General features: G+C 36.9%; 1 long non-coding RNA gene across 1 annotated transcript; it reads right to left on the minus strand.

The window, feature by feature from the left end:
- Positions 1-13325: 13325 nt before the first annotated feature.
- Positions 13326-15763, minus strand: LOC140506279 (uncharacterized). The gene is made up of 2 exons (XR_011967846.1): positions 15698-15763; positions 13326-13408 (listed from the first exon to the last, which is right to left on the minus strand). It is a non-coding gene; the product is annotated as an uncharacterized lncRNA (long non-coding RNA).
- Positions 15764-17973: the final 2210 nt, after the last annotated feature.

The following is a 17973-nucleotide window of genomic DNA, read 5'->3' on the forward strand; positions in this document are numbered from 1 at the left end:
TCAAAGAAAGAAAAGGACCCATATATACAAAAATAATTTAGTAGCTCTTTTTATAATAGCAAAGTACTGTCAACCAAGAGGATGCCCAGCAATTGGAGAAGGGCTGAACAAACTAATGGATATGAATATAATGGAATAGTATTATGTCCTAAAAAATAATGAAGAGGACATTTTCAGAGTAACCTGAGAAGAGTTATGTGAAGTGTTACATAGTGAAATGAGCAAAACCAGGAAAATAATTCATATAACAAAACTACCAAAACTTCAAGAACTCTGATCAATATAATGAACAACCATAATTCCAAAGGGCTAAAGAAGAAACATGTCACCTAACAGAGAGGTGATGGATGAACTCATTTTGACTAAATTAGACATAAACACTTTTTGTACATAGCCAATAAAAGAATTTGTTTTGCTTAACAGTTCATATTTGCTTGAAAGTTAATGTTTTTCTTTCTCTTTTTAAATAGTGGGTGAGGAGGTAAAAATAGATTTTTGTTTATTGAAAAAAATAAAATAGAATTCTAAAAAAGACATCCAAAGCTTAGTTCAAATGCTAGCTCATATATGAAGCCACTTCTGACTCCTATTATTCATGCATCCCCCCACATTTCTCTGAGTTTATTTGACATGTTTTATATCTACCTGTATGTTGTACTCTCTACCTCTATCTCTCTTCCTCTCTACAGTTTGTAGACTATAAACACATTATACTTCCTCTCTCTTAACCAAGAACACACAAACAGCGTCTACAGCTTGATCTCAGAGTTTCTTTGCAGACCAAATTATGTCAACAAAAGGAAAAGCAGAGGCAAAACAAAGTTTATTCAAACTAGCTTTTTCCTACTGCCAATTTCTTTTGCATTCCACCTTAGTTCTTATAAGAAGGGTTATCTTCAGGGCAAAATTATAAAGTGATCAAGGTTTATTTTTTTAATTTGTTTTTTCTTCCTCCCTCTTCCTTTCTCTATTCAGTGCTAGATGTGCAAGACTATTTCTAGTTTTGTCATTGTATCCTTAGTGTCTAAGTGAGAAGCAGCATGTAGTAGTACAGAAAATTAGCCTTGGAACCTGAAAGACCTGAGTTCAGATGCTGACTCTGATACATACTGGCTGTATGTATGACCTTTGACAAGCCATAGTCTCTTAGTGCTCTAGGCAATCCTCTAAGATTATAGATTGCAGAGAGATGAAGTACAGTATGAAGACCAAGGGGAAATTCTAATAATCATAGGAGCATCAGAAAGGGAGCTTCCCACAATAGTGAATTCATATCCCTATATAAATAGATACAGTACATATATACATATATATGTATGTATATATGTGTATGTATGCATGCACTCAAGCTGGGAAACTAAGAGTCTAACCTTTCTAGGTCTTCATCTTCCTTATCTGTAAGGTGAAGGAGGTTAAACTCAATGATTTCTTATTTCTCTTCTCGTTCTATTACTTTGTGGCTCTAGTCTTCCTCAGGTAAAGGTATGCCCCTGTTAATACATTACTGCACCATTGAACAGAGTCAGTTTTAGGTGAGGTAATGGACCTTGTTGGTATTGACCTTGTGTTATTACAGTCAATGTTTAGTCAAAAAATATCTGCTCTGATAGAACAGTTGATGATCAGTACTTAGGTTCAAATTACAAGGGGCTGGAAATGACCCCAGAGAGATTTTAAAAGATAGAGTTGTTTACTTCAGGATACACAGAATCAAGTGGAAACCAGTGGTTCATTCTTTCTAGCCCTGACATGGCAGCACAGATGCCGATCACCTTAGCTCCCTCTACTCTGCAGGGTGCTTTCAGCTTCACCAGACAAGGGTGTGTGACAATAAGCAGGAAATTGTCCCAATGTTAAGCAGTCATTCTGGGAGCAACTTCAGTTTGGGAAGAGGTATTTGTACCCCAAAGAAGAGGTTGAGAAAAATGAATTGCTAGTGCCTTTATGATTTATCTCCAGGCAACTCTTATACAAGGTATGGTGGGTGCGGGGAAGGGGAAAGTAGAGACCAGAAGAAACGGAGACCAATCTTCTCATGTCCCCCTCACCTCTATTTTGTAGAAGTTCCTAGAGGGCTGGACCAATCTCATTACTGTTTTTGTAACTGGGCACTTAACAATTAGACTGTTAAGTGGTAAACTTAAAATGCTTGCTGTTTGATTAGGCTGCAGGACCTCAAAGAAAGAAATTCTTAGGAAATAGAAGGTTAGGGCAAGATCACAACTTAAGATGTAAATGGCATGCATAGTATAATGGATAAATGTTAAAACCTATCATACTGGTATTTATGGAGATACTACTATGCCTACATAGTATAGTGGTACTCCATACTCCATATTCCCATATGGTTCATCTTTTTCCTAATTCACACTTTATTGATAAGCCTCTGGCTTCTTGAGCTTTCTGCTGAAATTTCCAAATCTCTGGACAATAATTTTCACCTAACTCACTGTCCACTAATAGAGTCCTTCTCAGTCCTAAAACTAATCTAATGAACCAATCTGAGATAAAATATTAAGGATTTGATGCCCATATTTATACTAGAGGAGCAGCCCTCAGAGTTATAAACCAAAAAAATAAGTAATTGAGGCATTTCTTTAAAATTAGTGGGGATAGTCTTACAAACAGGGGGAGTAGGTTCCTATGGCTTGCTTTCATGAACACCTAAGAAAAGTTTGCTTTCCCAAAATATTCCCTACCTTTCAAACTTCATTCATGGTTGGAGTTCCATGAACAGAAAGTCAGTCCCTTGTCCTCTATTGAAATGTAAACATTGCTGGGCCAAAGAACGTAGTAAGCCATAGCAGTTATTTACTGGATAAATTGTAATAGAAGAAAGAGTAAAGAGAACATGGGTACATTGGGCAGCGGAGTAAGAGGACAAACAAAGAAAGAGGATGTTTGAGACATAAAATAATTGACATAGTCAATAATATTTAAAGATTATAATACATATACTTTGCCTATGTCATTATTTTGTCTATGGTGGCCCTTAGTAGGGACCTATTTTCACATGTAGGGACTTTCTATGCACCTCTCAATTCACACTATATATGTGAATGGCAGATGATTATTCTACTTAAGGTCAAGGTTGACTTTGCCTCTTACTTCTAACTGAGATTTGCTCCAGTTAAGCAAAGATGGTTTTTGCATCAAAATTGTATATAGAATACCATGTCCTAACCATGTATATTTATATGGAGTACTATGTCTTGATACTCATCATAAAACTTTAGCCATTACATAAAGCAGACTATTTTTTGACATCTCTCTCAAATGGTGCAAGTTCTGCCTAGTCAATTTAGGTACTTTACAACTCCTCTGGATCTCACCATAAAATAAGCCATGACGGTTTTTATTTGGTGAGAAAGGCCAAAACTGTCTGGCAAGTTATTGGGTCCCTCATAGAATGCTGGGGATAAGCAGGCAAAAGTTGTCTGAAATGCATTAACTTCCATTTGAGACTTACTCTGAACAAATGATTAGATCTTGAATGTTCACTGGTAAATCTACCCAGAACTATTTTGGGCACACTGAGCGTGGGCATAATTTTGTATTCCCTCTGTTCTATTCCCCGTGGCTCTTCTATCAATGTGGGAGGTACAGAGAATGTCCACAAAGCCCTAAATGAATTGTTAAATAAGGCCCACTGTTTTTAAAAATTTAAATGGTTATAAGTGCCTCTAATTGTACTTTGAAAAAACGCATAGATGAGGCAATTTTACATCCCCCTAGGCCATCAGTGGGCCCATGCCACACAGTATCTCCACAGCTTCCTTTGTAGTTGCAACACTGAGCTTTTTTTCTCTTTGGCTGATAATTTTCGTGGGGGGTTGTCCATAGCTCTGGCTTTGCCTTGGGTGACAGTGGAACTAGGTAGACAATAAAAAAGTCAACACTTGGAATCTGGTTAAACAAAGAAGTCTGATGGATATTTCTGGTCTGTGCAGTAAGGGGACCAATCAGAAGGTTAGATAAGATATTGAGTGGTCATTCCAGATCTAAATTTAGTACCCGTTAAGGTCACATAGGGCTGTAAAGGTCCTAGATGTTGAATTTGGAGCTGAAAGAGACCTTAAAAAATCATTTGGTCTAAGTTTCTGATAACGGTGAGAAAACTGAGGCCTCAAGTGGTTACATGACTTTCCCAAGGACACAGGTAAAAACAGTGCTGGGATTCAAATTGGAATCTTTTGATTCCAAAAGCAGGGAGTATTCTTACCCCTAGGTCAGCTAAGTGGTGCAATGGATAAAGTACTGGACTGGAGTCAGGAAGACCTGAGTTCAAATCCAGCCTCAGACACTTACTAGTTGTGTGAACTTGAGCAAGTCACTTAACTATGTTTGTCTCAGTTTCCTCATCTGTAAACTGAGCTGAAGAAGGAATGGCAAACCACTCCAGTACCTTTGCTAAGAAAACCCCAAGGGTGGTCACAGAGAGTCACACATGATTGAATACCACCAGCACCAAAAATTCTTACCACTACCATTCAATGCTTCTACAACATAAACATTTTTAGCTACAGGTCTATATGCTCTCTTTCTAGTTTATGTGCATTTAGTGTGCATAGATAATGTCCTAATAGGTCTATATTGAGAGAAAGAAAGGCAGAACTCTGCATTTCAATATAAAATTTAGAGTTTAGGATTTGGAATCAGGAAAACTGAATTCAAAGTCTGTCTCTGATGCTTATCTATGTGATCCTGGCCAAGACATTTAACCCAAATCCATGGGACAAAACCTTAAGTAACCCTGTAAAATCTCATTTGATGCTCCAAACAATTCTGTGAGGTAGTTACATTATTATCCCTAATTTATGAAAATTATTATCCTCCTATATGAAAAAGATTTTGCAAAGCACCACATATTTATCATCATCATCATTAGTGTAGTTGTAGTTATTAGGAAGCAAAGATCTGAGCCTTCCTGGGAGTGTCCCATTATTATAACATATTAGGTATGTTCATAATGTCCCAAAAAGAATTGGTTAAGCCTTTCGTGCATTTTATTATCTCTTGAACAGGTGTGTGTCCATCCTTCATTGCCAAAGAAGACCATGCCATCGGAGAAATGATGACATGACTTGCACTTGACTTTGTTTTGAGTGAGGGAGGGCTGTGCAGGTCACCAGCCTCACTCCTCCTTCACAGTCATCTGAATCCAATGACCAGATATTCATCAGGATGACTGGAGATGACCCAGGATGAGGCAATTGGGGTTAAGTGACTTGCCCAACATCACATAGCTAGTGAGTGTCAAGCGTCTGAGGTGAGATTTGAACTCAGGTCCTCCTGACTCCTGCACTGGTGCTCTATCCACTGCACCACCTAGTTACCCCTCTTGAACAGGTAAGGAATTCCTGGACAAGCTGAAATCTTGAAAAGTTGTATTCTGCAATGTGTATTATGTATTTGTTGGCCTCTTGACAACGTATTGATAATGAAGTTCACAGCTAGTTACAACTGAGTAACACTCTCAAACTGGTTTTAAAAGGGGACCACATATGTATGACAGAGGCTGAAGAGGTCAGATAGACAGGAGAGAGAGTCTGGCTTGTTTCTCTGGAAAGATAACTAAGCAGTGAAAGGAGGCAGTGGCAATGTGGTGAGGAGTTTCTAAGGGAATCCAGGGAGAGAGTTTAGGAATTTGTGCTGATAGCAAAAGAGCAGCAGTGGTAGAACAAGTTGGACCTACCAGACCAACTGTAGAGTTCCTCCTCAACCAAGGAGAGGTGTTTCTAGACCTTTGATTCTCAAATTTTTTGGTCCCAGAACCTCTTTACACATTTAAACATTATTAAGGACCTCTTTACACTGTTAACAATTATTGAGGACCACAACTATATTTTGCAAAGCAAACCAAAAAATATTTAGGAAGAACAGTAGCATTTTTTACATATTTTTGCGAGTCTCTTTAATTAATGGCTTAATGGAAGACAGCTGGATTCTCTATCCTCCGCTGTATTCTGTTGTGCTATGTTGTTTTGGTTGAAGTATATGAAAAAATCTGGACTTATACAGATATTCAGTTGGAAAAGTGAGGAGTATCTTAATAGGCAAAGTAATATCCTAGTTACTTGCCACTGTGGATCTCCTAAAAGGTTTTCAGGGACACCCAGAGGTCTATGGACCCACACTTTGAGACCCATTGCTCTAGATCAGAGATGTCAAACATATAGCCAGTAACATTCTGAACTGCTGCCTGAACAGATTAAAATGTTATTAGGAAATATTTAGCAACATAAATAAAAATATAATAAAAGAGACAATATTACATTTTAAAAATAAGTCAATATGTGATCCATTGGGACCCTTGTGTACAGTTTGGTGGTCTCATTTTCTATTTGAGTTTGTCACCCACTGGTGTATAAACTAGACTAAACCAGAGTCTTTGTTCAAGCTGGAACTTTAGAACAATCAGACACTTTGAGCAACAACTGGATCTTGCCTGTCCCTGATCACATAGATTTTAAAGATCTGAGAGAGAAGGTCAATTTTTTTTAGTGACCCCAAGTTCTTCTCTCATTTGAGGGGTACTTAACCCCAAGGCAGAATTATAAGTCTGAAGAATTGCATAAAAGACCCCTGAGGAAGGTGGGGTTTGCCCTAAGGAAGTATTGCTTAGCAGCATTGAGTTCTTTCCTTTTGTGGCCATTGGATGGGGGCAGGGTTGGAGTGAATGGGAAGCAGGGCAGTACAGTTATCCCATCCATATTGAGGGGGTTAGGGGCATGGTGTCCCCCAAATCTGGAAAATTCACATAAAATTTTTTGACCCTCCCTTCATAGCATAGAAGAAGTCTGATTTTTTTTCTTTTATGGGGGTGTTTATAATACTTTATTGAAAAATTTGGGTTAATATTATATGATACTATACATATATTTTATGCATTTCTGAGTTTCTAAACTTTTTCTGTATTATTTGCTGACCTTCACATGTCATCTGTAGCTTCTACAAAACTCCCCCAAAATTCTCACTTAATTTCTTGTGCTGACCCTCAATGTACCAAAACCTCAGTGGGGAAAGTTGTGATGTGGAAGGAATAACTGTATTGTTGAGTATGGGATACTGTCGAAGTCTGTGGTAGGCAGAGACTCAATAGAGAGGAAATAGAAGTAACTTGATTCATTGTGAGGCTTAGTGCAAGTCCTTTACTTTCTCTGTCAGGTTCAGTGTTTTATTAACTTGAGAACTTCCAAGGGAGCTGAAGGTCCCTTTCCCTTTCTGTGCAGAAATTTGATGTTTCTGGATAGGACCTTGGCAGGAGGCATGAGAAACAAGAAGGATTTTGGAGAACTCCCCCCAAAATTTCCCTTAGTTCTTGTGAGTTCAGATTTTTTTGTAATGGACTGATCACTGTTCAGAGTAGTTGTAAGCCTTGTAAATTCCTTGAGAGCAAGACTTATGTTACATTTTAATTTGTGTAATCCTTGGCTCAAAAAGTCATTTGAATGACTCTTCTTATTGGTGGAGATTGTTATTCAAGCAATCCCAATACTGACTACATAATAATTTTCTTTAAATGAACTATTTGAAGTATTACTAACATTTAAGTAGTCTCTTTTAACTAGTTAATAAACTGCTTTCAACATTCTTTGACTAATTATATGGACAACTTATGTGCATTTTTAATCTGATACTAGGAATCTGATACTAGTGGAAGTATATGGAATGAGATAAGCATGAATAAATTTTTAGTTATATACAAGATTTTACCAAAATACAGGTGATATACAAGATTGTTACCAAGCACAGTATTACTCTCAAACATTGCTATCAGAAAGATAAACTATGTAATTTCTCAAACATGAGTCTTTTATAGGTACTAAATTAAATTCAACCAAAAATTCCTAAACATAAAAAAAACCACTGTGACTATCAGAAATTATTAAAAAATATAAAGTGAATGTTTCCAGAAAAGGAGGAAGATGAGAATAGCAATACTGAAGTTGGTTATGAAACTTGGACATATTAGGAAGAGCACAAAGACATTTAAGTTGTTTTCTTTTCTCCCCATCCACCGCTCACCTTGCCCATTTTTGTAGCCCCTGATGAAAAGGCCAAGGTCTCCCATAGCATCCTGGGCCATCTCCAGTCATCCTGATGAATATCTGGTCTCTGGACCCAGATGGCTCAGGAGAAGAAAGTGAGGTTAGTGACCTTGCACAGACCTCCCTCACCAAAACAAAGTCAAGTGCAAGTCATGTCATCATTTCTCTGATGTCACGGTCTTCTTCAAAAATGAGGGACCAACACAAATGCTACCCTGCTTGTTCCTTTTGTACCAGTATCCTGAGCATGAGACTTCCAAAACTGATGTCCTTGGTTCCTAGAAAAATTAATCTATCAAGCTTTGAACTCCCCTTCTAGGGCTGAACCATCTCAATTAGTGACTGAGAAAGTGCCGATTTACTTATCCTTTACATCCTGTTTTATCTAGCCATCCTCCCAGATTTCCTCTCCTTTGCCACCCCAATCCCCACAATCTCCATAGTAATCAAATAAAAATTACCATTCCTTTGGGAAAGGTGTATAAATTGTATACTATAACTAGTATAAACTAAGCTATGGATCCGTTTAGCATCCTTGTGGCTTTCCAGACCAAAGTTTCTATCCCTGGATGCCACTCCCCTATCTGTGTTATTTCCTTCATTATAATGTAAGTTTTGTTAAGGCAAACAGTCTCACTTTTTAAATTTGTATCATCAGTGCTTAGCAGAGTACCTGGCACATGTATTCACTTAACTGCTTTGTCACTGATTCATTGGTAATCATTTATTGATTCATTGGTAATGATAATCATCATTTAAAACAATACAAATAGGAAGTAAAGTTGAGAGGTTATCTCATTAGAAGTCTCACCTTTTGCTTAAATATTGATAGGAAATAGCAAGTTTTCCCCATAATTGCAATTATCAATGGTTTACCTGCAACTCTGAAAAGGAGTAAAGAATTTCTAAATGAGAATAATGTGATAAATGTACTAAGCACATAGAAAAAGGTTTAGAATATCAAGAATGCACAAATTTATTTTTAAAATATCCATTGAAAACAAATATCTCAGCCAAAAAAGAAAAACTCCGCAATCTCTGATCCTTGGGGGTATCAACTGCTTTGGTCTTTGGTCTTTGCTCTGGTCTCAATGTCTAGCATGTATGAGGTATTTGTATGTTTGTTGTATGTTGAACGAATGAGTGAATTTCAGTATTTTGAAACACTGGCTGTGTAATGAAGAGTATAAAGTAGAAAGTGGACTTGGCAATAATCTAGTTCATTTAACTCGTCTAGACAACCAAGTTATTCCTTTTGCCTGAAATTTTATTTTATTTTCTGTCTCCACAAAGGATATTGATTATTCAATTACTAAATTACCACTTGGAACAAAATAGATACCTTCCTAATAACAAGAAGTATTTTGATGTTTTCTGTTTATTTCCACTTGTATCTTTATAATTTTTCTTTAAATTAGTTTATTTAATATACTTCTCAAGATTCACTTCCATAAGCTTTTGAGTTTTAAATTTTCTCCACCTCCCCCCTCTTCCCCATCCTCAAGACAAGGTGCAATCTGATAAAGGCTCTACACATACATTTTCACATTAGTCATGTTGTAAAGATGAATTAGAATGAATGGGAGAAACCACGAGAAAGAAAAACCAAAACAACAAAAAAGAGAGTAAATAGCATGCTCTATCTGTGTTCAGACTCTATAATTCTTTCCCTGGATGAGGATAGCATTTTCCATCTTGAGTCTTTTGGAGTTACATTGCTGAGAAAAGCTAAGTCTATCAAAATCAGTCATCGCACACTGTGGCTATTTCTGTGAACAATGTTCTCCTGGTTTTGCTCACTTCACTCAGCATCAGTTCATGTAAGTCTTTCTAAGATTTTCTGAAGTCTGTTTGTAGTATTTCATTACATTCATATACCACAACTTGTTCAGCCATTTCCCAGTTGATGGACATCCCCTTAATTTCCAGTTCTTGACCACCATAAAAGAGCTGCTATCAATATTTTTGTACATGTGGATCCTTTTCCCATTTTTATGATCTCTTTGGAGCACAGTCCTAGAAGTGGTATTGCTGGGTCAAAGGGTATGCAGATTTTTATAGCCCTTTGGGTGCCAGAATGGTTGGATCAGTTCACAACTCCACCAACAATGCACTAGTGTTCCAATTTTCCCACATCTTCTCCAACATTTATCATTTTCCTGTTTTATCATGTTAGCCAATCTGATAGGTATGATGCGGTACCTCAGGGTTATTTTGATTTGACTTTCTCTAATCAATAGGGATTTAGATCATTTTTTCATAAGATTATATATAGCTTTAATTTCTTCCTCTGAAAACTGCCTGTTCATATCCTTTGATCATTTATCATTTGGGAAATGACTTGTATTCTTATAAATTTGACTCAGTTCATTCTACTTTTAGAAATGAGGCCTTTATCAGAGACACTGGTTGTAAAAGTTCCCAATTTTCTGCTTCCCTCCTAATCTTGGTTGTATTGGCTTGTTTGTGCAAAATCTTTTCAATTTAATGTAATTAAAATTATCCATTTTGCATTTTGTAATGTTCTCTATTTCTTGTTTGGTCATAAATTCTTCCATTATAATTTTTTAAAATCAACAAGTTGTCAGTGTATTTCATTCTTGATCCTTTATATTGTGGAGACAGTTCAAATATAAAATGGTGGCAATAAAAACACTTACCTCCTAGAGTCATTGTGAAGATTAAATGAGATAATTGTAAAGTGCTTGCTTAGTACAGTGCCTGGCATGTCATAGGTGCTAGATAAATGCCTATTGCCTTCCTTTGCCCCTTTTTCCCTTAGATGATACTGAGGGGAAACAAGGTGAACATAGATAATTTGGAGTAGGGAAGTTTTAAGGAGCAGGTTTAGGGGGGAAGATGGGCTCTATTTTGCATTCATTTGAGGTGTCAATAGAACATCTAGTTGGAGGTGTCCCCCACGCTTATCCTTTACATTCACATTGTAGCAAGTACTTTCTGAGATACTCTCTCAGAGCAAGGCTGGCTATATCTACCCCCTGAGAGTTCTAGGGTTACCTCAGAAAAGTTGGCATTTTTTTCTTCTCTAATTCTATCATCTTTTGCCCCCATTCTGGGTTTGTGTCCCCATCCCACCATTCTACCCAGTTAGGTGCCAGTGATTACCACTCCAGTTCCATTTAGCCAATTAACATCAATTAACTTTTACAAAAGGATCATCAACTTCAAAGATACAGCAAGAGCAGAAGTACAAAATTTTCCATCACACACACAAAGGCACATACACATTTGGGGATCCCAATTCTCATTTTCTATATTCAGACTTAATTTAGTTTCTACATTGATTCTACATGGATCCCACCAACTTCACATCCAAATTCAACACTGTTTCTAGATAAGTCTTTGTCTCAATTACTGGTGGGCTGGGTCCAGAAGATTGCTCCTTATTCTTTGGGGCACAGAAGCCAGACAGACTGCAAATTCCTGGCACAGATTCCACCCCTGGATCTGTTCATGGCTTCCCTTAAGATCTTCCAAAGCTCATAAAGTCATGGTCATCTCTTCCTTCTTTTCTTAGAACAAAAGAAAACAGGTCAAGACAAACAAAAGTAAAACCCCTCGAAAACCAAAAGAATTCAAAACCTGTGTTCATCGGCCCCACGTTGGCCTCAGATGCGTGGGGGTGTCAAAGGCTTCTCCTCTCACAGTATTATCTCTCTTCTCTCCCCAGATCCTGTCAGCCAGGAAGAAGTAACACAAAGAGAAGTTGCTGAGGCTTTGGTGCATTTTAAATGTAACCTCAGTTCTGACTACACAAGTACAGTCAAAGAAGTTCTTATTTACCAAAGGTCAGGAGACCAGCATTAGTTACAGAACACCTGAGGATGCCCCAAATCTTTCTATTACAATCATCATGACTCTCCCTGAAGCAGGCCCCCCAGCAGCACTTGCTCATGCTCATAGGGACTGGGCTTCATGGTCAATCTTCTGATACACACAAGTTAAAGGCTCCTTAACTTCTCTTCATAGATCCTATTTTCTTTTTTTTTTAAGGTAAAAATTTTCATATTTTACTTTTTTCCAATTACATGTTAAAACTATCTTGAACATTTTTTTTTAGTTTTTGAGTTCTAAATTCTTTCCTTCCTATCCTCTCCTCCCTCCTCCTTGAGAAAGCAAGCAATTTGATATACATTATATATGTGCAGTTATGCAAAACATATTTACATTAACCATGTTGGGAAAGAAAATGCAGACCAAAAACAACAAGAAAAATAAAGTTTTAAAAAGTATGCTTCAATCTGTATTCAGACTCCATCAATTCTTTCTCTGAAGGTAGAAAGCTTTTTTCTTCCTAAATCCTTCAGAATTTCTTAGATCACCATATTGCTGAGGATAGCTAAGTCACTGTCAGTTGATCATGGTGCAATATTACTTACTGTTACTATATACAGTGTTCTCCTGGTTCTGCTCACTTCACTTTGCATCAGTTCATGAAAGTCTTTTCAAGTTTTTCTGAAAGAATCCAGATCATATAAACACTATTTTCAGGTTGTTTAATCATTCTAATGTCTTACTCTCTTCCCATTCTTCACAAAATGTGCACAGAATTTAAAAAAAGGACTTAAGAAAATGTATTTGGAAAATTATTAAACTGATAAGAGAAATACAGATTAGAATGAGGACCTTAGAGTAGATGACCTTACAGTTCCCTCTAGTTCTATCATTCCATAATACTCAGAATGTATTGAAAAAGCTGGCTATTTAAATACAGAAAACAATGACAGAGATTTAGAGTTCTGTGTGAGGATGACTTGCTTTGTAAAAAAAAAAAAATCAACATGTGGAAATCTAAAATTAAAAATATATACTTATCAAAGGGGTGTTTTAAATTTTAAAAAGTTACTCAACTTAAAAAACTATTCATTAGGTAATCTTCCTAAATTGCACATGCTCTCAGTGAATTAAAAGTGTATTTTGATTTATATGAATTCTACACAAATCACTCACAGTTTCTCTATAACCATATCCATTGTATCAAGCAAGAGATACCTATGCTTGACCAAAGATAAGTATGCTTTCCGTATGCTATGGTGAGGATTAGGCTTTGTAATGAGGCTATTAAAATTAATGGATTGAATACTTGTTAGCTTTTAATATAATTTCTTTGATAGGAGTAGGTCAAGCTCATAAGCATGTGGATGGAATGGATACAAAAATAATCAAAAAGCTACTGTAATTATATACTGACTGCTTCTTGTCAGGAGAAGTGCCTTTTCCAGTTCAGGGTAGATTGAATCATTAAGTACTTACTTTAATGCATTATGTGGAAAAGGTCCAAAGGCTTAGTTTGTCTTTGTGCTAGTATGAGTCTATGCACTGGTGATATGGAACAACTAAGGAGAAAAAAAAAAAGATAGTTCATCAATCATTTGTTGTAAATCCAGCAAAATTTTCCAATGCATGTCTTTGTTATCTGAACATATTGTCTTCTACTGGTAATACCTGTTTCATATGAAAATTCTTCTGTGCACGGAAATTACACTTTTAATTTTATTAGTTTACAAGCTGATATAAATGCAAATAGCCTGGGCCATGATGTTATCAGTGTGGCAGGGTTCACTTTTCTTCACAAGTATTGTGTGTCTACTGAATGAGATTTCACCTTTTGTGATATAAACTAAATGGCACAAATTTAATTTTAAAATTCTTTTAATAAAAAGCATTGATAAGGTATTAGATTTGGATGCCATATGAGGACTAAACTCCCCTAACTAGAAGCTTCATTTTTTTAGGGAAGGAATAAAATCATTTCCTTTAAGCTTAAAAAAGAAAACCAGTATTTATTATATCAGCATCATTAGCTACCCCCATGATTTGGCAACTTGTTCTAGAAATGGAAGAACAACTGTCGCAGGCTGTCAGTTTGCAAGAGGATGAAAATAGAAGATGTGTCAGAAAAACTGCAACCACAATCCACAAAGGCAGTTTCCCCTTCCCCCCACTCTGCTAAACTAGAACTGACTTCAAGTTTTTGGATTGATACAAATGACTTTCACATTTTTCAGACGTGCACTAAGTTGGGTAGTGAGATCCAGGAAGGAAATAGACAAGGTGCAAAACATGGGATTTGTCCTTAATGAAACTCACAGAACATTAAAGTTAAAATAACTCTCTGAGATAATTTATTCTAATTTCCTTTTTCATAGATAAGGAATCTGAGCCTCAGAGAAGAAAAGGGGTTGACCCAAGGTCACCTAGACAATGAATTGTCAGAGCTAGGACCTAAACTCAGGTCTTCTGAATCTTTTGATTCAAGTTTAATATGTTTTCCATGAACTGAAACTTTTCCATTTCTCAAACTGGTGAACAGTTTTTAAAAACTAGAGCCTTAGAAAAAACACGGGTATAAGAAATAGAGAAATTTGGTTCCTGGTTGGAAAGAGGGTAAAGGTCACCAGCTCTACCAGTTCCACCCTGTCTTTTTTCACCTTGCTCTGAAGCTGCTTTGCATAGAAACTAGTATCTTTGCCAGGGCTGGGAAAGAACCTCCTCATTCTGGCCCCACCCAGCTCCCTTTTTGCTAAGTGGCATCTCTGGCATGATTTGAAAGGGACATCAAGTCCTGACGCAGAGACTCCATAGTTAAAAGGAATTTCGGACCATGACCTAGAAAAGGATTTAGAATGAGAGACTTTTCTTTACTGTAGCTGGAGAAAGGGAATTAAAAGAATGAACTTAAAATACCTGAAAGTTTCTCTACCCCAGGGTTTTTTAAACTTTTCCCACTCCAGATCCCTTCCTCATTTCTTAAATTGTGGGTTTTTAATGGTAGCTTGTTGGCCACTTGAGAGTAAGTGCAGTCTACTTTCAACTGACTAAGAAGAGAGCCCTAGGACTAAAGAGCTAACAGATCATGTGCCCATCCTCCATGAAGAAGGTCATAACAGCTTCACTGGAACAAAGAGAATAGAGAAGCCAAGGACTGCCATTTTGTGGAGAAAGCAGTTGGTCTGATATCACCAAAAGACAGAAGGATGTCTGCTTCACTGGAGTCCTGCTGGGGAGGAACAGGTTGCCCACGCATGCCCCCTTTATGAATGTTCTCTGGCCATATGTGTTCCCTTGTTTCTTCTCCCCCACTCCTGGTATGACAACTTGTTGGAGGGTGTACTGTACCCACTGTCTATGAGGAAAAAAAAACTTCCTTAATACTTATTTTGTTGTGCTGTGTAATTAAATTCTTTTGAACTGATGTGTTCTCTGGTTGGTTTAGTAAAAATAAACATCTGTGGGGAAATTTTTCAGTTTTGATTTTCAGAGGACATTGTCCCACAAAGTACCTCAAATTGGAATAACTTTTTGGGAATCTATGTGTGAGGGGTTTGCTAGAGACTACACTTAATTATTTTTAAAGAAAGAAAAGAACTTGTTCCCACAAAAAAACCAAATTTGTAGACTTCTTCGAATTGTACTAGGTAAATGATGATGATGATGATAATGATGAAGAAGAAGAAGAAGAAAGTTTATCGATTGAGAATAGGTTGTAAATTTAAAAATTGTTCATGTTTTTAACAACCCCCAAATTTTCCCTGAGACAAAGTGGATCATTTTAATACATAGTGGCAGGTAGGTGGAATAGTGGAAAGAACACTGGGCTTAATTACCCTGGGAAAGTCACTTACTTATATCTGTCTGTCTCAGTTTCTTCAACTGGAGATGGCAACAGAATCTATTTCACAGGGTTTCTGTGAGAATCAGGGGAGATAATTTGTGTAAAGTTCTTAGCACAATGCCTAGAACCTAGTAGATACTTAATAAAAGCATGTTTTTTACCCTTCTGATGATACTACATATCTTTGAATCATGGAATGGAGAATTCAAATTACAGGTCACCAAAATGCAGGGAAAAGACACATAATTGGTGTGAATAATCTGCAGTAGTGTACTAAAGCCAAGTCAGAGACAAAAAAGTTTAGGACCAGAAGAGAAGATAGGCTGGTCATGTAGAAAGAATGAGGGCTAGACTGTTTACATGTTCCACTGATACTTAAGTAATGTCCAGTTAGGGATCAAAAATTTGATACCTAGGTAATAAGAAAATATCAGTGGGTTGTGATCAACTTCCCCAGAGTAGCATATACATCTACTAATAAGTTATATCAAATTGGAATGTGAAAAATCAAAAATGCTCCTTATTCTTTCTTTTTTACAAAAAAGAAAAAAAAGAAAACCAGCAAACAGGGCTTAGAACATTTTTTTTTAACCTTAAATAGTTTTATTAGATTGGTAAGTGTATAGTGATTGAAGAAACATCAAGTGCATATAGCATAGACTAAACCTTTCATTCTGTGCCTGGATGTAGCTCCTCCCAAGACAGAAATACATTTTAGACTGGAGTCCATTTCTCAGCTACAACATGGTATTATAAGAGAAAAAGAACCCAGACCTCAGTATCCTATGATAGTCTTCCTATCTCCCGGTGAAACTGGAGCTACATAGTTAACTCACAATCAGTTGTCTACACCAAATTTTCAAAGGACTGTGGAACCTTCTGGTGATTCTCATAGTGACCTCTACATGAGTAATGCCAACTTTAGGGTCTCAGGAACTCCTCTGCTAGATTCAGAGCTCTGTTCTATAGTCTACTCCAGAATCTCCAGCACTCAAGTGGGAGGCAAGGAGAGAGGGAAACAAACATTATTCAGTGTCTAGGTGCAAAGCACAGTTAGTTGTTACAAATATCATTTCATTTGGTCATTACAACAACCGTGGGAGGTAGTTACTATTATTACCCTTATTTTACTGTTGAGGAAACTGAGGTAAACAGAGGTTAAGCAACTTGACATGGGGCTGCATTTGACTCAGATCTTCCTGACTTCCTCTGATTCAGCACTCTATCCACTGCACAACCTGGGCATAGTACCAAAAGTGTGCTGGAGCCAAATCTAACAGGCTTATTTGCACAAATTTTCTTTCTATTCCTTCTTTCTCCCTCCTCTCCTCCCCCCACCCTTCCAGCTGAATTGGTTGTTAAACATTTGCTAGCTTACCTCTGTATTGTTCTAATAGTCTATAAACATTGCTTGTGCTGAGCAGGAGTGCAGTAGAAGGTTCAGGGAATGAAAGAATCACTGTACTGGAGACCTGATGACCTTCAAGCTAACAACCACAACTACTGGCATTTCTATAGTGTTTTAAGGTTTGCAAAGTGCTTCACATCCATTATCTCATCTGAGCCTCACAAAACCTCTGGCTACCACCCAAAGGGTACCTCCTGACTGTAACAAACTGAATTCTGACAGCGATAGGGTCATAGATGCTGCCTAGGCACCACTGTGTCTACTTTTTGTTTGTTGCCTTGTTGGGCCTCTGGCCAGTTAATTTTACAGTTAATTCACAATCTGAATTTAAACACCAAAAAAATTTGATATACATAGCAGAACAAACACAAAAAAGGATTTTATATGAAACCACTAATCTCAATTTCATGTTTTTAAATGCATAAATCCCACATATTACTTTCAAAACTGCCCCACTTGACTCCACTTCTTTCTGAACTTCTTTCTGTTCTCTTCCTTCCCTACCCCATTAAAATAAGTGAGAAAAGAAATCCATTGTAATAATAATTTTTTAAAAAACACAGTCAAAAACAATTAATCCACTCAACAGTCAGGTTTAAAAATGTGTGCCTTTTTCTGCAGCTTTAGTTCATCATCTCTCTGTCAGGAGATAGATTATGTTTCATCACAGGTCCTCTAGAGTGGTGGTTGGTTATTGCATTGATTAGATTTCTTACGTCTTAAAGTTTTTTATTTTTCAATCATATATTTTTCTCTCCTTCCCACACTATCTTTACCCACTGAGAAGGCAAGCAATATGATAGCAATTATACATGAGAATTCATGCAAAGCATATTTCCATATTAGCCATATTGTTAAAAAAAAAAAGAAAGAAAAAT

The sequence above is a fragment of the Notamacropus eugenii genome, chromosome 5, assembly GCF_028372415.1.
Source record: "Notamacropus eugenii isolate mMacEug1 chromosome 5, mMacEug1.pri_v2, whole genome shotgun sequence".
Classification (NCBI taxonomy): domain Eukaryota; kingdom Metazoa; phylum Chordata; class Mammalia; order Diprotodontia; family Macropodidae; genus Notamacropus; species Notamacropus eugenii.